The sequence below is a fragment of the Leptonychotes weddellii genome, chromosome 7, assembly GCF_054177405.1.
Source record: "Leptonychotes weddellii isolate Sample4059 chromosome 7, ASM5417740v2, whole genome shotgun sequence".
In the NCBI taxonomy this organism is placed as follows: Eukaryota; Metazoa; Chordata; class Mammalia; order Carnivora; family Phocidae; genus Leptonychotes; species Leptonychotes weddellii.
Genome location: NC_138375.1, coordinates 67,386,649 through 67,413,417, shown reverse-complemented (window position 1 = coordinate 67,413,417; position 26,769 = coordinate 67,386,649). Strand labels below are relative to the sequence as shown.

General features: G+C 34.7%; 1 long non-coding RNA gene across 2 annotated transcripts in view; it reads left to right on the top strand.

The window, feature by feature from the left end:
* The window catches only part of LOC115944620 (uncharacterized), a 1,151,228-nt gene that overhangs the window by 661,476 nt on the left and 462,983 nt on the right, over positions 1–26,769 (top strand). The window lies entirely within an intron of this gene.

Sequence of the window (26,769 nt, the reverse complement as noted above, 5' to 3'; positions counted from 1 at the left end):
TAAGGAAAAATCTACTGTTTAATAAATGATATTCTGTGGCTGCCATTTCAGTATGATAATGTTAAACATAAAAAATGATAGTTAAATATATTTTAAAATTCTATTATTTCATCTCTGCTTCAGTTATACTAACATTTCCATCAGAATTATAAGGGTGCCTGGCTGTCTCAGTTGGTAGGGCATGCAACTCTTGATCTTGGGGTCATGAGTTCAAGCCCCATGCTTCATTTCTCTTTCATGTCCGAGTAAAATTTTTGGTTCTTTCCTTTGCTGGTACAATAATGTGACAGTCCGCCACCTGATCCTTAACCATTTAGCATTCCCTTTTACAAAATTAAGGATTTGTAATTTCAAGTAAGCTCAGTATGTCTTCTTTCATTCTAAGTAAGCTAGATTTAGACTTTTCACTAATATGTTAGTCTTTTCTGTGACAGTCTCTCTTTAAGCCTTCTTCCCATGAGCTGAAAATAGAGAAGTGTTTTATACAAATCTCCTATCTTCTCACAGAGATATAGTACAGAGTGTATAGTTTTAGTCCAATATACCGGCCTGGAATCCTATGTCTCTTCACAGTGTTGGTGCAAGGCCTAAAATTCAGTGAGTCTCCTTAGTTTCAGTTCTTTTCCTCTACTACATCCACTTCATCCCCTTTCATTATTTGCAGGGTGAAGACACACACAGTGTTATAGAGGTCTACATATTGCAAATAACCTTTATGGCTTCACTACCGTCAACGAAAAACTCAAATGCATGACAGATGCAAATTTAATTTTCACTGTATCATTAATACAAGCAAAAGGAAATATCACTTTCCAATTCCTATTTTTCTTTGTAACCCTAAAAATTTGGATAATGTGTGAAGTTTTAGCCTTATCTCTAATAAAGTCATAATAATAACCTACTTCCTAGGATTATTATGATGTTAACTTTCACAGCCCTCTCTGAGACTACTGATTAAGTAAGCAATTTTCATGTGCATTATTATGCTTTGTTTCCAGGGACCAGAAGCCCCATGGGGCAGCCTCTGCTTAATCTAAGGAGATAAGGAGATTAAGATAGTGAGTATCCCATTGCATATTGCCAATCTAGAATCACTTAGACCCATTAATTATTTACAGCAAACACACACAGAGAAAACACTCCATGTGCAGATTCTAAAGCAGAAGCTCTCAGCAGCTTGAGTTGTCTTGCAGAATACTCACTGAAGCAAAGACTAGAGAGCAGATACAAGAAAGGGAAAAGTACATCAGGCCTCTGGGAGGCAGTAATAATAGTTGCAAGGACATTTTAATTTGTTTAAATTAGCATTTAAATCTTTCATAATGTGTAAAGCCTGGTTTTTAAAATAACTTCTAAGTGAAATTTCACAGTAAATAATCATATCCCTAACACAACTGGCCATCCAAAGAAAAGTGGGAATAGAAATTAAATAAAAAAATAGAGACGAATAATTTCCACTGCAGTTGAACCTTAAAAGTAGTTTGTTACTGAAATAGTATTTTTAAAGTCTGTACTCATTATGCGGGAACAATTAGTATAGTTTCAATTTATAGGACTTTCTTCTTTTTTTTTGGTATTGTTGATCTTTTTTTTATTTAAATTCAATTATCCAACATATAATGCATCATTAGTTTTTGATATAATGTTCAATGATTCATTAGTTGCGTATAGGACTTTCTCTGTTTCACTCAAGATATGATGGCACGCAGTTTCTGGTATTGTACTTTTTCTTTTAATAAATTATTTAATGGTACTGTGTCATGAAAAACTATTCCTTTCCTTTGTCCACCTCCTTTAAACTGTAAAGTCAAATTCACCTGGCAATTTTAGTAACCAGGAGATTTTAGTCAATTATTGGAACCAATTCCACATTTTACTGCAGGAAAATGTTGCTCTTTAAAGATACACTGTATTCCTTCTTAATTTATCTAGTTACATCTTCCTAAATAATTAATAGCCACATGCTATTTTGAAGGTCTATAAGCCCCTCTTAATCAGTTACCCTCTTATATGTAGTTCTCTATTATTTGGGGAGCTTTTCTTCTACCTGGGAAATGTTATGGCATCTGGTACACAAATGTTCTATGAGCAACCTGGATTAATATCCATATCTCTTGGGGCAATAGCTGTTTGTCAAGTCAAAATTTCAAATTTTCTCTAACCAATCTAAATCTAGGTAAATGTAACTAGTCTTATTCAAAATACAAATTTCAAGTGCATCTTTAGCCATGTGGTTTGCTTTTTGTTCAATGTCTCAGCTTTGGCAAAGTGTAAAGGAGCAAAGCATCTCACAAAAGCTATGTAATTTAAATTCTTGCAACCAGTTTGTTGATATGGGACTTATATGTTTTTAAAGCTCAGATGTTAATCTGTAGGACAATTGTATTTCTATAAACATAGTGGTCATTTAAAAAGTATGATGCATGACTATCAGAATTTGGTTATCTTACTATCTAGTGATTTTACCTATGATTTATAGAAGATATTTTTAATATCTTTGGCTATTAAATAAAGCCACACTCTGATAAGCATTCTGACAAGGGAGAAAATTTACTTTCTTCTTTAGAGAGAAAGTGTGTGAAAGCAGAGTGTGAGATATAGCTATATCTCCTTTTTTTTTTTTAAAGATTTTATTTATTTATTTGTCAGAGAGCACAAGCAGGGGGAGCGGCAGGCAGAGGGAGAAGCAGGCTTCCCGCTGAGCAGGGAGCCCGATGCGGGACTCGATCTCAGGACCCTGGGATCATGACCTGAGCCGAAGGCAGACGCCCAGCCAACTGAGCCACCCAGGTGTCCCTATCTCCTTCTTTTAATTACTCAACATCCTAACATCAGCATTAGACCAAGATCAGGAAAGTATAAAGTTATCTTTCTTCCAGTCTGTGTCTTTGTATGGATCTGAGCACACATGCACCTAGAAAGCTAGTCTTTCTCTGTAGAGAAATGTATTTGTTTCAGCATTTCTGATAGTATTCATAACTATTAGGTATTAAGTTTAAACAGTCAAAAAAATTGGTGTTCCTCATTTTACCTGTTTTAATAAATCAGTGTGGGCATGCCTATTTGTTTCAGGAGGAACAGGAGTAAGCACAAGAATGAGAACTAGAGTGAGAGAGGGGGAGAGAGAGAATAAAGAACTGTGCAAATCATTTCCAGTGAAAATGAGTATCATTAATTTTTTTGTATAATATAGTGTAAAAATTATCACAGTGATATAATTGCATATCCCTGTAGAAATATTTTTTAAAGATTTATTTATTCACTTTAGAGAGACAGACAGAGTGTGAGTGTGCATGAGTTGGTGTCAGGGGGGCAGAGGGAGAGAATCTTCAAGCCGACTCGCCACTGAGCATGGAGCTAAATGCAGGGCTTGATCTCAAGACCCATGAGATCATGACCTGAGCCAAAACTAGGAACTGGACGCTCAACCAACTGAGCCATCCAGGTGCCGCTCCATGTAGAAATATTTTTAATGAATGATACAATTAAAAATGTTTATGTGCAAAAGAGCCAGAAGAGCCTACATAATACTGAAGTAAAATAAAGTTGAAAGACTGACACTATATAACTTAAAGACCTGCTATAAAGCTACAGTTATCAAGATGCAGTGGTATGGACAATTAGACCAATGGAACAGAATAGAGAGCCCCAAATTAGATCCACATAAATATCGTCAACTGATCTTTGACAAAGAAGTAAAGGCAATACAGCGGAGCAAAGATGGTCTCTTCAACAGGTGGTGCTAGAACAACTGGACATCTACATGCAATAAAAAATTAATCTGGACACAGATCTTATACCCTTCACAAAAATTGACTCTAAATTGATCATAGATCTAAATGGAAAACACCAAACTGTAAAACTCCTACAGGGTGGCTTAGGGGACAACCTTGGTATGGTGATGACTTTTTGGATATAACACCAAAGGCACAATCCATGAAAGAAAGAACTGAGAAGTTGGACTTCATTAAAATTAAAAAAAAAAATTATGCTCTACACAAGACAGTGTCATGAGAATGAGGAGACAAGCCACAGACTGGGAGAAAATATTTGCAAAAGTCACGTTTGCTAAAAGTCTGTGATACCAAATATGTGAAGAACTCTTAGAACTCAACAATAAGAAAACAAACAACCTGATTAAAAAGTGGGCCAAGGACCTTAACTATCCCCCAAATTCATATGTTGAAACCTAATCCGCAATATGATAGTATTTGGAGGTGGAGCTTTGGGGAGGTGATCAGTAGAGTCCTCATGAATGAAATTCATGCTCTTATAAAAGATTTCCCAGAGAACTCTCTTCCCCATTCTACCATGCGAGGACTCAGTGAGAAGATGATGGCCATCTGTGAACCAGGAAATTGGCTCTCACGAGACACCAAATCTGGGACCTTGGTCTTGGATATCCCAGCCTCCAGAATTATGTGAAATAATTGTTGTTTAAGAAACCAAGTCTGTAGTATTTTTCCTATAGTAGCCTGAACAGACTGAGAGAAAATATCATTTAAAAAGATATACAGATGGCAAATAAGCCAATGAAAGGATGCTTCCTATCATACTCATCAGGGAAATACAAATTAAAACAACAATGAAATGCCATTATAACTTAAAATGGTCAAAACCCAGAACACTGAGGACACCAAATGCTGGTGATGATATGGAGCAACAGGCCCTTTCATTCCTTGCTGGAGGAAATTTAAAATGGTACAGCCACTTCAGAATAGAATTTTGTAGTTTCTTACAACATTAAAACGTATTCTTACTATATGATCCAGCAATCACACGGTTTTCCATTTACCCAAAGGAGTTAAAACCATGCAAAAACCTACACAGAAATGTTTATAGCAGTTTTACTCATGATTGCCAAAACCTAGAAGCCACCAAAATGTACAATAGTAGATGAATAGATAAATTGTGGTACATCCAGACAATGGAATATTATTCAGGTCTGTAAAGAAATAAGCTATCAAGCATGAAAAGACATAGAGGACCCTTAACTATGTCTTACTAAATGAAAGAAACTAATATGAAAAGGCTACATACTGTATATCCCAACCGTATGACATTCTGGAAAAGGCAATACCATAGACAGTAAAAAAGGTCAGTGTTTGGCAGAGGTTATTGTGCTCGGGGAAAGGATGAACAGGCAAAATGCAGAGGATTTTTAGGACAGTGAAAATACTCCATATGATACCATAATAATAGATATATGTCGATATACATTTGTCCAAACTCATACAATGTGCAAAACCAAGAGTGAACTAAAATGTGAAATGTGGACCTTGGGTGATTATCCAGTTATCAAGGCAGGTTCGTCAGTTGTAGCAGATGTACCCTCTAGTGGAGGATGTTGGTAATGGGGGCAGGCTGTGCATGCGGGAGGGCAGGGAATATATGGGAAATCTCTGTACCTCCTGTCAGTTTTGCTGTGAACCTCAAACTGCACTAAGAAATAGTCTTAAAACATTTTTTAAAAAACCACAAAGGCCACAATTTAGGATATATATATATATTTTTTAATATTGTAAAATATTTTTTCAATGGCAATTAATACAGGCATATCAGGGGCGCCTGGGTGGCTCAGTCGTTAAGCGTCTGCCTTCGGCTCAGGTCAGGATCCCGGGGTCCTGGGATCGAGCCCTGCATCAGGCTCCCTGCTCAGCAGGAAGCCTGCTTCTCCCTTTCTCACTCCCCCTGCTTGTGTTCCCTCTCTCGCTGTGTCTCTCTCTGTCAAATAAATAAATAAAATCTTTAAAAAAAAAAAATACAGGCATATCACCAAAATTCTAATTTACTAAGTTAACATAAGAATCTTAGAAAATAAAATTATTTTCTGGGAAATGCATTCTTATCTGCCAGTGTATGCACATAACTTTTTCAATAGTATATGTAGGTCTTAAATTGCAATAGAAAGTGCTAATTTACTTGGAATCACATCAAATTGAGGATATTTTGCTTTTTCATGATGTGTGTGTGTGTGTACATGAAATGAGGTGCCCTTAATTTTTAAATGACCATAAATTAATAAGTTTTGGCTACTTTAAATTCATATGTTTAAGTATTTGCACTTTGAGTATATATTATTTATCACATATAAATATGCTACAGATGATGACTATGGTAGTTCATATTTATTACCTACACAGCACACATTCCCTTATTTAGTCCAAAGCATCCTCCTGAAAAATCTCCTGTTTTGAAATGCCTAAACTGAGGCACAGAAAGAATGTCACCCAGCTAGCATGTGGCAAAATCTGGACTTCATCCCAAGTATTATTAATATCCATGATCTTTACACCAATGCCACAGTGCCCCTTGATGTCAACACGAGTGTCTCACTTGAGACACATTTGAAATTATTCCTAAAATTCAACAGATGTTTAGAGTCTCATCATTTTTCTCTTGAGACAAAACCCCTGTGTAGTATAAAACATTATCCAGCACCACTTTTGCATTTAGATCTGTGATCTCACAGTTACCTTCATTCTCTAAGGAAACATTTTTCAGTCATCTTGGTCTTACAAAAGTGTACTTCTAATCAGTATTTGATAATAAATGTAACAAGAGAGTTGCAGTCATTAATTTTGAACTAATCGTATATACAAGTGTTTGATATACTATAAATGTTCTAGTGAAAGAAATACCAGAATTTCCACAATTTTATGATTACAGTTCTCTTGAGCCTTACTTACGTATACATAGGATATTTATCATATTTTGGTCTAGCAGTTGTTAAATATTTTTCTACATTTGCATTTAAAAGTATTTAAATTAGGTAAACAATGGTATCAATCCCACAAAGGCTACATAATGATATAGAAAAATATATACTAATAGTGGGATCACAGAACACATATTGTATAAAATATATATCTATTGAAAGTAGACAAGATTATGAATAAATACTGGAAGTGAAAATATAAAAATACATGACATTAATAAGGCCCAACTTATCAGTGAAATTAGTAAGGCCCAGCTTATCGGTGATTTTTACCATAGATTGTACTTTTGGTGTTGTATCAAACTCATCACAAAACCTAGGTCATGTAGACTTTCTCTTGTTTTGTTCTAGAAGTTTTAAAGTTTTGCATTTTACATGTAAGTCTCTAATCCATTTTGATTTAATTTTTGTGAAAAGTGTAAGGTATCTGTGTTCTCTTCCCCCCCCTCCACCATATGTTGTAAAGATTATCATTTCTCCTTTGCACCTTCATCAAAAATCAGTTGACTATATTTGGTGAGTCTATTTCAGGACTTTTGATTATGCTCCATTGATCTTTGTGTCTGTTTTTCAGCCATACCACACCATTTTGATTACTGTACCTTTATAATTACCCTTAAAATCAAGTTGACATCTCCAGTTTTTTCTTCTTTCTTAGTATTGTGTTGGCTATGCTAGGAATTTTGCCTTTCCACATGAATTTTAAAACTACAATTAGTTTATTGGGATTTTGTTTGGGATTACATTCAATCAATAGATCAAGACTTGACATCCTAATAATATTGAATGTTCCATTCATGAATATGAATATCTCTCCATTTTATTTACATATGCTTTAATTTTCCTCAGCATTAATTTTTAGTGATTAGGTAAACATTAGGTAAAAACTAAGGAAATGCCAATAATGTATGGCCTTTACTTAATAACATATCAATATTGGTTCATTAATCTTGGAAAATGTACCATTATAATGTGAGATGTTAATGATAGGGAATTGGATATGGGGCATAATGGAACTCTGTACTATCTTTGCCATCTTTTTCTGTATATCTAAAACTATCCTAAAATTAAGAGTTTATATAAATAAGGAAACTATTGTCATAGTAATTGGATTGGGTAATTTTTTCCATGAGTCTTTAAAGCTGTTGTCATTAAATTTGTATATTCAAAATGACCTTAATATTATAGTTTGGTAAGTCATTATAAATTACACAAATCTTTCTCCTTGTTCTTAAACACTATAGTGAATTTATAATATTTTATGTACTAATCTACAATGTGATGATATTAAATGCCAACTAAACCTTACCTCATTAGCCTAGAGTACTAGAAAAACCTTCTAAAAAGTTATAGTTGTTCTAGGAATAATTTACAAACTAGGAGAATGTGGATAAATAATATCTAAGCATTTTCTGAAAGGAAACACATTTATTATTCTGTTTTTAAATGCTAAATGACTATTAAGTTAAATATTTTTCTATTTTGTTTTTAAAGTATAACTGCAGTCCTTATATTACAAACTGTCATGTATAAGTCATCTAAGAGAATGAATTTGCTAAATATTATAAGAATATGCAGAGCTCTTTTGGGGGGGTGGAATAGTTTCCTGTGGCTACAGTAAAAAATTGCACAAACTTAGTAGCTTAGAATTTACTCTCTCACATTCTGAAGACTAGAAGTTCAACTTCAGGTTCTAGAACAGAAATCACGAGATGTCAGTAGGACTGCAGTCTTTCTCTGAAGGTGTAACAATTTGTTTCTTGCCTCTTTCAGCTTTGAGTGACTGACTGCATTTCTTTGCTTGGGGTCACATAACTCCAATCTGTGGCTTATGGTCACATTGCCTTTTCCTCTTCTGTGTATGTCTGATCTCTCTCTTACAAAGACACTTGTGATTGGATTTAGGGCCCATCTGGATAATCCAGGATGATTTCCCTTTTTCAGGATCCTTAATCACATCTGCAAAGATTCTTTTTCCTTGTATAATAACATTTAAGTTCCCAGGGATCAGGGCTTGATGTCTTTGGGTGATCATTACTTAACCTCTGCAGAGGACACGGAGGACACTTTTCATTGTGTGTACTTATTTAACAAAACAAAGATGGGCTAGTGGTTCTGTTAAGTGTTAAACAGTGACATTTAAGGTTTGTGTCATTTCCCACAGGGGATATTTAGGAAATCTAGCATTGAGCCTTGGATTTGTTTTCTTACTGCTTAAAACAAATACATGTTTGCATTATGTTTCAAGGGAAGATTTTTTTAGACTATCCCTATGAAGTCATCGTAGCTTGCCTTTGTGTTTTTGTGTGGGTTTTATTGTTTGTTAGTCATTGCACTCTAGACAAATGTAGGGACATTGGAGAAATTGGGAATCTTAAAAAAGGAGAATTTTCAAATGCAATTTGGTTTTGCTTTGTTGGGCATCCAGTTTAAGCAGCCATACTTCTTGGATATCTAGCAACTGAATAAAAACATCTAAGTACCTGCATGATAAATCTGCCTCTGTCTTTATGGTTCTAAGAATGCCACAACCAGGGGGAAGTATGTGGAGGTGTTTTTTTGGTGGGGAGTGGAGAAGGAGAGATGGAGGGATAGGAGGCTCTGCTCTTACTAATAAATGGGCTTTATTTATAAGTCAGACACCCAATTAAATCATAGGCTGACTGAACAATAGCAGAAAAATAGCTTGCATAATCAAAGTTTTTCATTTTACCAATAAGGAAATGACTATAGAGATGTGGATGGTTATCTAATATCACCTACATAATTAATGATAGAGCAAAAATTAAAACCCAGGTTTTATACTATTTTTATTCCAAAAGAAATAGGAAATGGTTCTGACAAATTACATCATTTGTTTTAGATCACACAATTAGTAAGCGACAAAACCAGAATAATCCAGATTCTCTGTAAAAACAGTACCCAGTCATGTCTAGAAAACTCCATTTCCCGGTCCTACTACCCTTAGATATAATTACTGATAAATTTACTTTGATTAGTAACTTATTGTATTATTTGTTTTATTTACTTATCTATTTCCCTTTCAAGACCTGAATATTTGATATGGCTTTATTTATTTCTTAATCCTCAGCACTTGTGGACATTTAGGTTCTCTTTTTCTCCCTCTCTCCCTCCCTTTACACATCTATGCATATGTGAATATCAAAGAAGAGAATTAAACTTAACATTTGTTTTTACTACAACTTTTTCAGTTTCAGAATGGCTACTCTTAGCTAAATTCAACTTTCCCATAGTCAACCTGAAAGAAAGAATTGCAAATGAACCTTTGAAATACATACACATATACACATACATACACATATATAACAATTTAATGCATATGTGTATATGTGTCTATGTGTCTGCATACATATGCACACATTAACCACATCAGCAGTAGTTAAGAGACTCAAAAAATAGCATTGAGAACTTATGTTCACAAGGTATTAATGTTAAAAAAAAGAGAGAAAAGAGGAAGGCATGAATTAATAGACTGTGCTAGCTTATATATATATGCCAAGTTTACTAGTTTTCTTTTGCTACCATAACAAATTACTACAAATTTAGTGGCTTAAAATAAAATACCTTTATTATCTTCTATTTCTGTAGATCAGAAGTTTGACATGAGCCTCATTGGTCTAAAAATCCAGATATATTCAGGATTATGTTCCTTTTTGGAGGTATTAGGGAAAATCCATTTCCCTGTATTTTCCAGCTCCTAAAAGCTACTCATTCTTTGGCTGCTGGATCATTTCCATCTTCAAAACCAGCAGTGGCCAGTTGAGCCTTTCTTTCATTACATCTTTCTGACCCTGACTCTTCTTTTGCCTCCACTTTTATTTTTAAAAACCCTTGTAATTACATTGGGCCCACCTAGATAATCTAAAAAAAAATGGTCCTTTTTTCACATCAGTAGATTAGCAACTTTAATTCCCCTTTGCCATCTAATCTAACATATTCATAGGTTCTATGCATTTTATCATGGGCATTGTTGGACCCATTATTTCACTTAGCACACCCATCATGCTTCAGTTTCCTGGAAGTTACTCTCAGAAACAATAGTTGTCATTTATATTGATGCATAAAGCATCAATAAAATGTTGGAAGTGTACTATGCTAGTGTTTATTTCCAAAACGCAATGGCAGTCATTAAAGGCTGATAACATATGTCTCTGATAGACTACATAAAACAACTCCTTCTTTTATAATGATGAATTTAAAAAGTGTTAACCCAGATTTTGGATGATAATGGATCATATACAATATATCACAGCATTTGAGGAAATGCTTACAAATACATATCATCAAATATTTTGTTTGCCATAATTAAAAATGGTTTGGATTTAACTTTTACTAACTTGACAGAGTGATTTTTTTGAAATTTAGACAAGGAGCACTAATAAAGTGTTTATCTTGAAACATGAAATACATTCACCAATACTCCATGATCATTTTGATAAGAATAATTCATAATTTACTCATCATATTATCTATCCTAATACTGCCCTTTCTACTTTGACTTATGGTATCTTATTGTCTTTATGAATGTTGCTGAAATAATCTTATTTCAAGATTATGTTTTTCAAGTCTAAAATGATTTGATATCTTGAAGGATTTGTATTTGTCTCTCATTAAAACTTGACATCAAAATGTGTATATGAAGTTATAAAAATCAACATTTGCCAAATAAGAACTTTAAAAATAACCTTTTGTTTTGTTTTGTTTTGTCTTGTTTTTAGTATAAGAGCTAGGTAGCTTAACAGATAAAATGTTATCAACATTTTTCCTTTTATTTATTGATAGTAGTAAAGTTCTCAAATTGATTTTTTTAAAGATTTTATTTTATTTTTAAAGATTTATTTATTTGTTTATTTTAGACAGAGAGTGAACGTGAGCAGGGGGAGGGGCACAGGGAGAAGAAGAGAGAATCTCAAGCAGACTCCGTGCTGAGCGGGAGGCCTGACAAGGGGCGATCCCATGACCCTGAGATTATGACCGGGGTGAAATCAAGAGTCAGATGCTTAACCAACTGAGCCACCCAGGTGGCCCTAAAGATTTTATTTTTAATAATCTCTATACACAATGTGGTGCTTGAACTCACAAGCCCCAACATCAAGACTGGCATGCTCTACTGACTGAGCCAGCCAAGTGCTCCTCAAATTGATTTTTTTGAGCTTTAAATTATTTTTGCTCTGGATTCCTGCCTATTACTCAGTAAATATTTTAAATCTGAATGAAATTTATTATAAAGCAGATATAGTTAGTTATAAGATGCTTTTGATCATGAAATATCTCATTTCAATGTTCTTATGGAAAAAAGACATGAAAATCTATTTCAGCATATCATTGTTTTTTGTAATTCATCCTTTATTGATTCAAACCTATTGAATCAGAGTGAGACCACTTAATGAATTACTTCTCTTAATAGCATCCAATGGATGATTCAGGCAAAATAATTGCTTAAAATATCTTAATGAACACCATAATTCTCATGTACAATTCTTGCTAAGTGGAGTATGTCAAAATTATTTTTCTTCCATAAACTAATCGAAGTGTGAGGCATCCTTAGTCTTTAGAAGTTAATGTTACCAAAAAAACCTCTTCTAATAAGGAATCTCACTTTTTAAATTCTCCAGATTCTAATCTTAAAAGCATGGCTACCAGTTAAAGGGTTTTTGTTTGTTTGTCTTTGTTTTTGTTTCAAAATCAGAGTATTTGAGAACTCATTTCTAACTTTTAAAAATTAGTCTTAATTATTAGAAATTTGATCAACAGTCTATGAAGATTGTACCAGCTTATAAAGTACAATTTGTCTTAAATTAAAATACTCCCTTATTTGACAAGACAATATAATGTTCTGTGTCATGCCATGAATTATATGGGTATACTTGTCAGTATAAATTTTCTGGCAATGGTAATAAAGAATTCTATCATTCATTTTATTGCTAGAGAGAATCATCATTTCTTATTCATACTAATGCAGCATTTCCATTACTTCTCACAAAAGCCTTGGCAATGCTTCAAAATGAATGTTATTACAAAATATTCTATTACAGCATGGTAAATATATGACTTTCTTTTCCATTATGTCCACAGTTCTCCAAAGAGGACTTTACTTTGATTATGCTGATCTACTGTCAAGTGAGAAAAACTGACTTTTAGATTTTGCCTTACTGAAAGTATGAATGGGTTTTTTTCCTGGAAGTCCTCTCATATACCAGATTGTATTGTCACGTGCAGGCTTTGTTACTGACTTCTCTTTGTTTTCACTTCAACACTTGAATGTACAGCTTCTTTGGAAAGGCATCTACTGTCTAGATACAAGGTAATGTGTTTTGAAGTCAAAGATAATGATTAATATGTATTAAATATTTTAGTAAAAATTAAAAAATCTGAAACACATTTATTTTTAATTACTAACAAGAAAGTCATAAAAGTAACTGCTTATTGAAGGGTTTAGTACTGATGAGTATTGCTGAGCTCATACTTGACAGCAGTCACTTGATATTCATTAATATCAATGAATGTTGGAATAATATGATTTAAAGTTTTTCCTAAAATTCATTAAAAATGTTATTAATTATAAAAACAAAGATTGCAAAAGGTTTCTGCCTATAGCAGTTATTACAGATAACGGCTGTAAAGTACATTTATATTATAGCATGAAATTTCATGATATTAGTATTATATACAATTTTTATTTCCTGACTCAGTTTTTAATAGATCTATCAAAATGCATAAATATGTTATAAAAAAGGTAATCGCTTTGTGTGTGTATTAGAGAGGGATAGGGTGGCCAAATGTAAACAAGTATTAACAAAATATTTGAGTACCTATACTTTTTGTAAGAATCATAAAGTCTGTAACATGTATTTTTTCGATTATGCTTTGTAGCATGCACATGGGGATGAAATGATAACTAAGATATTCAATATCGTGGCTCTTTGAGCTTACCATTTAGTTTTTCTCATATTGCAGTTTTCATTCTCAACTTCCTTTATTTCTACATCTTCCTCTTTTTCACTCTAAATTTTTCTTGCTCTTCAAGATAATTTTTTAGTAATTTGATTCTCCTTCCCCATCACTCAGTCATTTAGACATCTGCATGTATTGCAGGATGTTCACATCAGTTTTCCAAGCTGGGAAACATGAGTAGCTGTTCTCATAGTTTCACTGAAGTAACACCAAATATTGTGCCATACTTGCCATTTTGACAATCCTTGATCTTGAGTCATTTCCATCATCAACTTTCTCCATTCTCCTTCTTCAATTATTAACTCCATATTTCTTTGAGAATGACTTCATCCTTTTCCTTCCTTTTTTAAAAATGGAGTTAAACAGTTTATTACACATACAGAAAAGCCAGAGCTGGTATCAGCTTCCTGCACCCCTAGTCCCACAGAATGACACAAAACCGGATGCAGCAGGTGATAGATGACAAGAGCAGCGGGTTGTTTTATCATTTGGTACTCAGCTCTAGATTACAGCCCAGCAGTTTTATACCCCAAAGAGGATGGGACAGAAAGGGAAGTGGAAGTGGAAGGGAAATATCCTTGTGGCAGCCTTCCATAGAGAGAGTGCTTCTGCACAATAGGAAGGTGACAAACATTGCTCCCACCATGTTGCAGGGACAATCACAGGACATTATATCAAGACTTGGATCAGTAGTTAAGCTTTGCCTATGTCTGCATTATGTGGAGATGTGCAAAGTTTCTGGGGCTCCATGATGGATCTGTTCTCCTGTACTTACACAACAGTTACTACTCTTCATTTTCTGTTTTCAGTCCAAGGCTAGGCTTTCATTATTTCCTCATCATACCTAATCTTGTTTCTCTAGCAATTCCCATAACTAAAAATTCCCTCCAATTTCAAACCATTCTTCCTGTTGACCCTAGGGTTAGCTATATAGAGATTAAATCTAAGGGTAAAATTTATTTGATCCAAATCTATTTAATGGTTTTCCATTGCTTTTGGAATAAAGTAACGCATCCATATTTTTTTAAGGATTTCACAATCTTGCCCCAAACCATTTTTCTAATCATTTCCCAACAAGTATATTATGCCATTTAATCTGATTGATTTACCATTTCCTGAGGATTCATTGTAACTTTCAATTATACTTCTCATCCCTGCAGCAGTTTTGCATGTCAGTATTCTCTCCAGCAGTAAATATGTATTGCAAATGATTCCTTCTTCACCATTCTTTCTCAGTACATTAGAACTGAACTTTCCTACTTTTGACTTCCAGGTGTCTAGCTATATCCTTCTTATATTGCTTTTTGCTTGTCTTATTGATATTTTCATAGGTAGCATGTATCTCTACTGTATAAAATATAAGAATCATGTTACTTTTTATTTCCTTCTTGTTCTTAGTACATAGGCTATACTCAATAAAATGTGCTCAATGAATTCCAGTGATTTACTATCAGTTCCAAATTCATGCAATATCTGTCACTTTTGTTAGTTGAACTCCATCCACATATGGTTTCATGATCAAAAAACAGTTCATGTTAGATAACTAACTTACAGAGAGATGTTATGTAGTATTCGTTAACTATATGTTAAAACCAGGGCACCTGGGTGGCTTAGCCAGTTAAGCATCTGCCTTCAGGTCAGGTCATGATCCCAGGGTCCTGGGATCCAGCCCCGAACCTGGCTCTCTGCTCAGTGCGGAGCCTGCTTCTCCCTCTCCCTCTGCCTGCCACTCTGCCTACTTGTGATCTCTCTCTCTCTCTCTCCCCTCTCCCCCGTCAAATAAATAAATAAAATCTTTTTCTCTAGTAGCCATGCTATTACAGTATTCAAAGACAAGAGTCATGGAGCCATGGACCAGCTCTCTTTGATCTTGTCTCCTGAGTACCAGATTTCCCAGAAGCTCTACATTCCTCAGAGCACAACCCTTGCTGCCCTAAGAGCTGCTTGATGTGGGGCTGGATCCCAGGACCCTGGGATCATGACCTGACCTGAAGGCAGATGCTTAACCCACTGAGCCACCTGGGTGCCCCATAAATAAAATCTTAAAAAAAAAAAAAAACTGTATGTTATGACCAACTTTGCTTCACAGTTGCTGATTCACCCATAACTCACATCTCTTTTCTTCATTCAAAGTTGGTAACAGTAGAAGTACTGCTTTATTGCTTATCTGGAGTCCTAAATTGTTATAGTTTGAAACTAGAATAATGATGGATCCAGGACATATGTATGCAACTGGTATATTAGCAACTCTTACTCTAATAGTAATTCCAACCCTCATTTAGTTTCCCCTGGCATTTATTGTAAGATCATGTGGGAAGTTGACATGAACAAGGAAAAATAGATAGGGAAAAAGGAATAGATAGGGAAGAGGATGCATTACAGGCATACCTCAGATATTCTGTGTGTTTGGTTCCAGACCATTGCAATGAAGTGATTATTGCCATGAAGTGAGGCAAATTAATTTTTTTGGTTTCCACTTGCATATAAAAGTTATGTTTCTACTATATTTTAGTCTGTTAAGTGTGCATTATGTCTAAAAATGTATATGCCTTAATTGCAAATATTTTATTGCTTAAAAATGCTAATTATCATCTGAGCTTTCAGAGAGATGTAGTCTTTTTGCTGGTTGAGGATCCTGCCTCAATGTTGATGGCTGCTGACTGATCAGGATGGTGGTTGCTAAAGGCTGGGGTGACTGTGGCAGTTTCTGAAAATAAGACCACAATGAAGTTTGCCACATTGATTGACTCTTCCTTTCACAAACAATTATTCTGCAGCATGTGATACTTCTTGATAACATTTTACCCACAGAAGAACTTTCAAAATTGGAGTCAGTCATCTCAAACCCTGCTGCTGCCTCATCTACTAAGTTTATGAAATATTTTAAATCCTTTGTTGCCATTTCAAAAATCTTTTTTTTTTTTAAAGGAGAAGGTCTTCCTTTTTTTTCCCCCCCTTTAAGACTGTATTTACTCATTTGAGAGAGAGACAGAGAGAGAATGAGCAGTGTGGGAGGCAGAGGGAGAAGCAGACTCCCCGCTGAGCAGGGAGACCAATGTGGGGCTCAGTCCCAGGACCCTAGGATCATGACCTGAGCCGAAGGCAGATGCTTAACTGACTGAGCCACCCAGGCGCCCCAACCATTTCAACAGTCTTCACAACATCTTCACCACGAGTAGATTCCATCTCAAGAAATCACTTTCTTTGCTCGTCCTTAAGAAACAACTTCTTAAAACTTCATCATGACATTGCAGCAATTCTGTCACATCTTCAGGCTTTACTTCTAATTTAGTTCACTTGGTGTTTCCACCTTATCCACATTTATTTTGTCCCCTGAAGTTTTGAACCTTTCAAAGTCATCTATGAGGGCTGGAATCAACTTCTTCTGAACTCCTGTTCATGTTGATCTTTTTACCTCTTCCCATAATCATGAAATTTTCTACATGAGGAAGCCTAGTCTCAAAGAGATAATTTATTTTTCCAAAGACACATCACTGAGAAATAACATGATCCAGTTCCTAATGCCAACTTACTGAATTTGTCCTTCATAATATTTTCCCTTAAATTTTTGAAATTTAACAAAAAATATAAACAATAAAGCAGTCTTATTTAATAAGGAATATCAATTGATAAATCTGTATCACTAGATAATTTAAAAAACTAACTTAGAAAGTTTAGGAGAATATGAACTCTATGCTGAGAGAACAATAATATAAAATACCATTTACTACTTTAGAAGCTTAGTTTTTCTTTCAAATATTTCTATCTCCATGCCTTTTGTTAAAGTTGACTTTAAAAATTATGGAAATGAAGAACAAGTTAGTGGTTGCCAGGGATTAGAGACATGGTTGAGAGGAAGTGGCTACAAAAGGACAACAGAAGGAATCTTGGTGGTGATGGAACAGTTCTATATCTTGACTATAATGTAAAACTCGTTCAGGACATTGCCATTATTGGAAACTTGGTAAAGGATACATGGAATCTCTCTTTATTACCTTTATACAATTTCATATGGATCTGCAGTGATCTCAAAATGAAATTTTTAATTAAAAATTGCAACTTTATTAAACATAGTAACATTTTAAAGTTTTATCACTTTGAGAATATGCTGTAATTGAAGTAAACAAAATGGTATCCAGAGTATAAAAATTACTATGCATATAAAATGTTCAGGACAAATACTGAATTTATTTATAGAGGTCAAGATAGCTATAGTGAAAAATATACTTTGATTTGTTGGGATAGTGTAGTATGGTATAATAGGAAGCCTGATATTCTTAGTACTAGTTTGGGATTTCCTATTTTCCTTTTACATTTACCCATTGCTTTAAGTCATGTGATCATGATGTTAGTCTTACTATATCATTTCTTAGGTCAGTGTATATTTCAGTTGCTTTAGTGTGCATATAAATAGCAATATTGTTTTAATTTTTTATTTTCTTGTTCTGCTCTAAGCCCAGGACAAGAAAGACAAAGATTATGATAATATTTCTGTGATAGATCTATGTTATAATTTAATTCTTACTATTAAAATATTGCTCCTGGCGTTCTTGTAACACTATTTGATCATTAGAACATCCTCCAGGCCTAACTGAGTTCTTCTGTAAAATGTGAGTGTGAGGATGAGTGATCTTTATTACCCCTTCTTAATCTAAATGTTATGACTCTCTAAGTTAAATTCTTATGTAATTTCTCAAATGCATTAGGCTTCTCAAATAGAGTGAAATCTGCCAATGTGCACCAAACAGATAATGTCACACATAAATGATAATCAAGAAACACTCCTGGATGAGATTTAGTTGGAGAGACCTGAGATGCATATTTAAAGCCCCTCATATACTAAAATGTTATAATTATTTGACTTATAGGTTATCTATGATATCTTGGTAGCAATTACTGTGGGTTATGACATATTTATATTTTTACAGAGAACTAGGAAGAACATCCCAGAATTGCCTAGCTAACCCTTTTATTTGTTCATTTATGTATCTATTTTATATGTCCAAATACAAAAGTAGAAGTATTACTTACTGTTTGGCTATGTTTTATTTTTAATACTGAACATTTTCATCATTGTATATGGAGGGGGAAAGAACCATGAAGAAACAATGTCTTCATTCAGAATCTAGAAATAATTGCTTTCTGATGGAAAAAAGAGGCACATTTTGGAGAAAGGAGATTTGTAATAAATTTTGTAAAAGGAGTTCTCATTCATATTTCTGAAGTGTAAAATGCCTTTGCCACCTTGTTCACTGAAAATGATTTTGAAGATTTACCCAGTCTCTGGCCACTTCAGATTAGGTCTTTTCCATGTCAAGTAATTACCTGCTGAAATGACCCCTTTCTCATTCTTTATTGTTTTATTTTATTTTATTTTCTCTTTTCAGCGTGTCTCATGTCTTTGCACTTTGAGCTCTTTAAAAAGCTTCATATAATGTAACTACCCAACTATGCTCTCTTCAGTTCAACCATTTTACGAATAACAAGACAGAATAAAGCTTCTTCCTCAGGTTTAGATATTGATTTTTTTTTCTGCCAAGAATGCTATTTATTCCAGATATACCACCCTTAGAATAACTTCCTTCCTAGACAATGATAATCTACAAGGCATAAAGATCAATATCAATTATCTCAATTCAGAAGTGCATAGTAAATCAGTAAGCCTTAAAACATAAACGAAATGGGGGAACCTGTCTAAGCCTTTAAAGACAATAAAAATATTGAAGAAATTGGGAATGAAAAATGTAAGGGAATTATTTATTATTTACTCAGAATGTTTTTTTTTCTTGATTAATTGTTCTTTGTGTATCTATGTGTTTGGGTCTGTGAATAATGAGAAATGTATAAAACAGCAGAGAGTTACAGTCACAGAAATACCACAGTTTACTGTTGAAAAGTGAAGATATTTTTTAAATAACTTAAGTGGTAAGCATGACAATATCATTAAGCATTTTAAACAAAGGAACTGATTTTTTGTTTCATTTTGTCTATAGCCTCTCCCATTCTCATAGAATAGACATTCTGTTTTTATAGAATGCCTGACTCTATAAGAGTAAGATTACTCAAAATGTGAACAATTACCTAATTTTGTCCAAATATATTTTATTTGGAAATCTTTTTAAGTTTTTTCGTTTAAATTCCAGTTAGTTAACATACAGCATAATATTAGTTTCAGGTGTACAATATAGTGATTCAACACTTCCATACAATACCCAGTGCTCATCACAAGTGCACTCCTTAATCCTTATCACCTATTTAACACATCTCCCAACCCACCTGCCCACTGCTAACCATCAGTCTTTTCTCTATATTTAAGAATATGTTTCGGGGTGCCTGGGTGGCTCAGTCGTTAAGCGTCTGCCTTCGGCTCAGGTCATGATCCCAGGGTCCTGGGATCGAGCCCCACATCAGGCTCTCTGCTCCGCGGGAAGCCTGCTTCTCCCTCTCCCATTCCCCCTGCTTGTATTCCCTCTCTCGCTGTGTCTCTCTCTGTCAAATAAATAAATAAAATCTTTAATAAAAAAAAAAAGAGTATGTTTCTTGATTTGCCTCTATCTCTCATTTTTTCCCTTTGCTCATTTGTTTTGTTTCTTAAATTCTACATATGAGTGAAATCATATGGTATTTGTCTTTCTTTTACTGACTTCACCTAGCATAATACTCTCTAGCTCCATCCACATTGTTACAAATGGCAAGATTTAGTTCTTTTTTATGGTTGAGTAATATTCCATTGTGTATATATATCACATCTTCTTTTTCCATTCATCAATTGATTGTCACTTAGGCTGTTTCCATAATTCGGCTATTATAGATAATGCTGCTATAAACATCAGGGTGCATATATCCCTCTGAATTAGTATCTTTTATTCTTTGGGTAAATGCCTAGTAGTGCAGTTGCTGGATGATATGGTAGTTCTATTTTTAACTTTTTGAGGAACCTCCATATTGTTTTCCAGAGTGGCTGCACCAGTTTGCATTCCCACCAACAGTGCAAGAGAGTTCCCCTTTCTCCACATCCTGGCCAACACCTGTTGTTTCTTGTGTTAATTTATCCATTCTGACAGGTGTGAGGTCATATCTCATTGTAGTTTTGATTTTTATTTCCCTTATGATCAGTGATGTTGAGCATCATTCCATGTACCTCTTGCCATCTGGATGTCTACTTTGGAAAAATATCTGTTCATGTCTTCTGCCCATTTTTTAATTGGATTATTTGTTTTTTTCAGTGTTGAGTTTTATCAGTTCTTTATGTATTTTGGATATCAATCATTTTTTCAGATATGTCATTTGCAAATATCTTCTCCCATTCTGTAGGTTGCCTTTTAGTTTTGTTAATCATTTCCTTCACTATGCAGTTGCCTATTAAGAAAAATATTTTATTTATTTATTTCAGAGAGAGAGAGAGAGAGGGAGCACAAGTGGGGTGAGGGGACAGGCAGAGGGAGAGGGGGAAACAGACCCCCCTCCCAGCAGGGAGCCTGATGCAGGGCTCGATCCCAGGACCCTGAGATCACGACTCGAACCAAAGGCAGACGCTTAACCAAATGAACTATCCAGGTGCCCCACAGATGCTTTTTATTTTAATGAAGTCCCAGTGGTTTATTTTTGCTTTTCTTTCCCTTACTTCAGGATATATATCTAGAAAGAAGTTGCTATGGCTGATGTCAAAGAGGTTACTGCCAGTGTTTTCCTCTAGGATTTTTATGGTTTCAGGTCTCACATTTCGGTATTTAATCCATTTTGAATTTGGTGGGTTTTTTTGCATTTTTTAAATTTTATTATGTTATGTTAATGACCATACATTACATCATTAGTTTTTGATGTAGTGTTCCATGATTCATTGTTTGCATATTAACACCCAGTGCTCCATTCAGTACGTGCCCTCTTTAATACCTATCACCAGGCTAACTCCCCTCCCCTCTAGAACCCTCAGTTTGTTTCTCAGAGTCCATAGTCTCTCATGATTTATCTCCCCCTCCGATTTCCCCCCCTTTATTTTTCCCTTCCTACCATTTTTTTTTGTATAACATATAATGTATTATTTGTTTCAGAGGTACAGGTCTGAGATTCATCAGTCTTACACAATTCACAGCGCTCACCATAGTACATACCCTCCCCAATGTCTATCACCCAGTCACCCCATCCCTCCCACCCCCAGCACTCCAGCAACCCTCAGTTTGTTTCCTGAGATTAAGAATTCCTCATATCAGTGAGATCATACGATATATGTTTTTCTCTGATTGACTTATTTCGCTTAGCATAATACCCCCTAGTTCTATCCACGCCACTGCAAATGGCAAGATTTCATGTTTTTTGATGGCTGCATAATATTCCATTGTATATATATACACCACATGTTCTTTATCCATTCATCTGTTGATGGACATCTTGGCTCTTTCCATAGTTTGGCTATTGTGGACATTGCTGCTATAAACATCGGGGTGCACGTACCCCTTCAGATCCCTACATTTGTATCTTTGGGGTAAATACCCAGTGGTGCAGTTGCTGGGTTGTTTGGTAGCTCTATTTTCAACTTTTTGAGGAACCTCCATACTGTTTTCCAGAGTGGCTGCACCAGCTTGCATTCCCACCAACAGTGTAGGAGGGTTCCCCTTTCTCCATCCTCGCCAACATCTGTCATTTCCTGACTTGTTAATTTTAGCCATTCTGACTGGTGTGAGTTGGTATCTCACTGAGGTTTTGATTTGTATTTCCCTGATGCTGAGTGATGTTGAACACTTTTTCATGTGTCTGTTGGTCATTTGGATGTCTTCTTTGGAAAAATGTCTGTTCATGTCGAAAGGCAGCAAATATTTAAAGTCTAATTGGTCATTGAAAATTAAAAAAAAAAGTCTAATTGGTCACTAGTAAACCTTGCTCTCTATCATTGTAAATAATACATTTCCTTTAAGTTCCTCCTCATCTCCTACATGCAAGATGCTCATTGCTCTTTAATTGCCATACAAGGGACAAATTATTTCTATCATATTAGGAAATTAGAAGCAACCATCTCGTTTGCCAGCTCTCACAATTCAACTCTCATTTGTGAATATTTCCTAATTTTTTTTCCACCTTCCCCAGTTACTGGCTTAGTTCCCACTCCAATTATTTATCATTTGAATTAACTGATATGCCTTACTAATAAATAACCATACCTCTATTTTTGCTCTTTTACTTTCAGGATAAGCTATGCCATTGTCAGTATGGTATTTCACATAAATAAATGCTATTCAGCTTGAAAGTCTTAGTGGTTTACTATAGCATCAAAATAAAACCCTTTGAGTTGCCAGGAAGGCTTCCATGGTTAGATTCCTTCCTATATCAATCAGTCATGCCTTTCTCAGTTCTTTCTTTGCAGCCCATGATTCAATTATATTGAACATTTGAAGATTGCCTAATAATTGAAGTTAATATTTGGCTCCTTTTCTTTAGTGTTACTCCTAGTACCTAGAACAACTTGTCCCTTTTCTTATCCTAGAGAATTCCTATTCATTCTTTATGACTCAGTTTTGTCAGAAAATGATTCCATCCTTCTGGTTTTTAAGTGTTTCTCTTATTAGCTCCATAGGAATCATGCACAAACTTTTTTTGTCATGTATTCACACTGAAATAGTATTGTTATGTTTATTTTCAGTTGTTTGAAGGTATGCATCATATCTCAGGGCTTACTCTAAGGTTCAGTATCTCAGGGCCCAGTATAATGTTTAGCATATAGTAGGCACAAGTCAGAGTAACAGTCCACTAGAAAATAAATTTCTTCAAAGTAAGCACCAGGCATGTCTCATTCCTGATAAATTTCTTGCATATGTTTAGTGCTTGGGATAGTGAGTGCTCTTTAATCTTTGTTGAGTGAATGAATGCATGAATGAATGAATGAATGAACTTTGTTCCATTTGTTTTATATTCTTCTGGATCCCATTATTAGGGATGTCTCTGACCAAACATTTTCCACATTTTATTAAGTTTTAAGACACACCAGCATAGGATATTTAATTTAAATATCCTATAATTTGAAATAGATATCAGATCTTTATGCATACAAAATGATATTAATTATAGCAACAGAATAACATTCATAACTCATAAAAATTATTATATTAGAACTTTGTCTCCCATGGTCATTACACACTAATATTATATATGTTGCCCTGGTTAGGCTAATACACACATATATTTATAAATAGACATGCAGCATTTGCTGTATTTCCTCTTTTTTTCTCTTTGTCTCTGTTTCACAAGTATTTGAAATAATAAAACTTAACATTACTACATGTATGATAGAGAAGCCAAACTCTCTAGAATTATATTGTCCACATATCATTGAAAGAATAATTTAATATTAATTATTAATTTGAGGCTATTTATACAAGAATTTGCTACTAAAATGTGGTATACTTGATACCACATAATTCTATACCTTCTTCCTCCATGTTGCTAGTTATTATTGAGTTTGGCAATGCAAGGCAAAATATCTAATCATACCAAAAATAATAGCTAAATATTTTGAAGATAAACTTAACTTCTGAATGATCCATACCTTTGCAAAAAAATTGAGTAGTTGGGAAAATATATACTAGCCATAAGCTACTAGTTAACTCTCTTCATCATCTTCTTAGATATTACCTGCAAGCAAATGTAACATGAGGCAGATCAGATCTGGAAAGTTGCTTTCACTATCTTACCTACATTCTTCCTTCTCTTTGGAGGGCGCCACGCCAGTTCCTTATCTCTTTCTGTATATGAGTTTAAATACATTTCTCACAGAGTTGGCCATGAGACCCAGGATAAAAGCAGTCAATAATTCTATATTGATAAGAATGTGAACTCATTTAGTCTGATAAGAATAAGTGAATTCAGGACATGGGTGCCATATACTCCTAAGGAATTTATTTTTCTACTTTATTAATGTGAATATGAGAGCCTGAAACTAAAGATAGATGAAGTGGGAAAGGAGTGGGTTAGACCACACAAAGCAAAGAATGCTGCCTATGTAGAGAAAGCAGGGCTGAGAGATTGGGATGGGAAAATTTGTTTGAAATCTGAATCAAACCACACTTAAAGCCAGAATTACCTTTGAATTATAGTTTATATTAGCCAATAAGTTACTTTGTTTGGCTTAAGCCAATTGAACTTTGGTTTTATTTAGCTTGCAACTGAAAATATCTTGCCCTTTATAATACTTAAATAATAAAAGTCTTTATTCAGCCAGATTTCCATAAGGAGCTTTCCTTTATTCTATTCTATTGAATCTAAGTATTTACACATATATCTTTGTATCTGAAGGCATTCTTTAACAGGATTTATGAAAGCACCATTCTGGTTATTTTGTTCATGTAGTTTATCTTTCCTACTGGAAAAGGAATAGCCATTTCACAGATGGGAAAACAGAGTTAGAGAGGTTAAGTAATTCATCTACCACCATGAAGCTGTTAAGTGATGGAACTAAGATTCAAAGTCAGATTTGTGAACTCAGAGAGCATGTCCTCTTAATTGCAATGGAATATTTTAAATACAACTTTACATGTGATAAGTCCAAATGAGTAAGCAGAATAGAGCACTGATGGGTACAGCAAAAATGTAAGGAAGGGAGAAATGATTGTCCATTGAAGCTATTGCAAGGTCAATTCCATCCTGGAAGCACTGAGGAGAAAGGTCAATTTTAGGTTGGATCTCAAGTTAGCTTTTAGAGGAATAAACAGGCTGGTTAGGAAGACAAAGTTTGAAATTACTTCCTTTATCTGTCTCAGAATAGGGTCTTATATCCAATTCAATCCTTCCCTAGTTGAAGTCCAGACCTTCTCTGGGCAGAGGTGATTTCATAAACTTTCTATCTCCAGTCTCTAGAGCTATAGCCAGATTTGGCTTTGGAGGGCCATCTCTGGGTATGGATATGAAATGTGGGTCGCCACAATTTTTTCCCAGAGTAGTGTGTACCAAAAATTGTTCTATGGAGGGCGCCTGGGTGGCTCAGTTGGTTAAGCGACTGCCTTCAGCTCAGGTCATGATCCTGGAGTCCCGGGATCGAGTCCCACATCGGGCTCCCTGCTCAGCAGGGGTTCTGCTTCTCCCTCTGCCCTCTTCCCTCTCGTGCTCTCTCTCTCTCTCATTCTCTCTCTCTCTCAAATAAATAAATAAAATCTTTAAAAAAAATTGTTCTATGGAAAATAAAGTCCTTGGAGCAAGAGGTCTGAGGAATTTCAGAAATACTGCAAAAAATATCTTCTTTTTGGAAAATATAATGTACATTAAAAAAATTAAAGGCTCTGAGATATACTTCAAATATATTCACTTAGCACAGTTTTTTCCTAAATTAATTTGACAATATTTTTCTGGCACAACACTGTTTAGCATTTTGTGCTAAGAAACACTGGCACAAACATCAATATGAAATTTTAAATCATAACACTTCTGTTTTTTTTTTTAAAGATTTTATTTATTTATTTGACAGAGAGATACACAGCGAGAGAGGGAACACAAGCAGGGGGAGTGGGAGAGGGAGAAGCAGGCTTCCCGCCGAGCAGGGAGCCCGATGTGGGACTCGATCCCAGGACCCTGGGATCATGACCTGAGCCGAAGGCAGACGCTTAACGACTGAGCCACCCAGGCGCCCCAATACTTTTGTCTTTTCATGACATTTAATTCTTAGTAAAATCATAAGCTCACACTCAGATGACCCAAAGAATAAAAGGAGAAATATAAAATGGATACATTTTAACATCCCTATTGTTTAGTGCTATGAAATGCTTTTGATTACATTTGGCAAAATTTAGATATTCTGTTATTAAAAATATAATTTGATCAATACATACCTATGTCAAGTATCTGTGTAAAATATCTATATTTGTTTTAAACATCACATAGCTGTCCTTTGAAATGCCTAGTACAGAGGTGTATATACACAATTGTTTATCATGATACATGTGTCTGAGAATTATCCATCTTTCTGGCAAAATAGCCTCAATTCAGAAATCCAAGTTTTCCAAGCAGCAAGAACACTGAATACATATAATTAGAACAGTGTGAAAAGCTAAGCTCAATTATACTCCTCAGTGTGAGTTGTAGGAGGACCTTCCCAG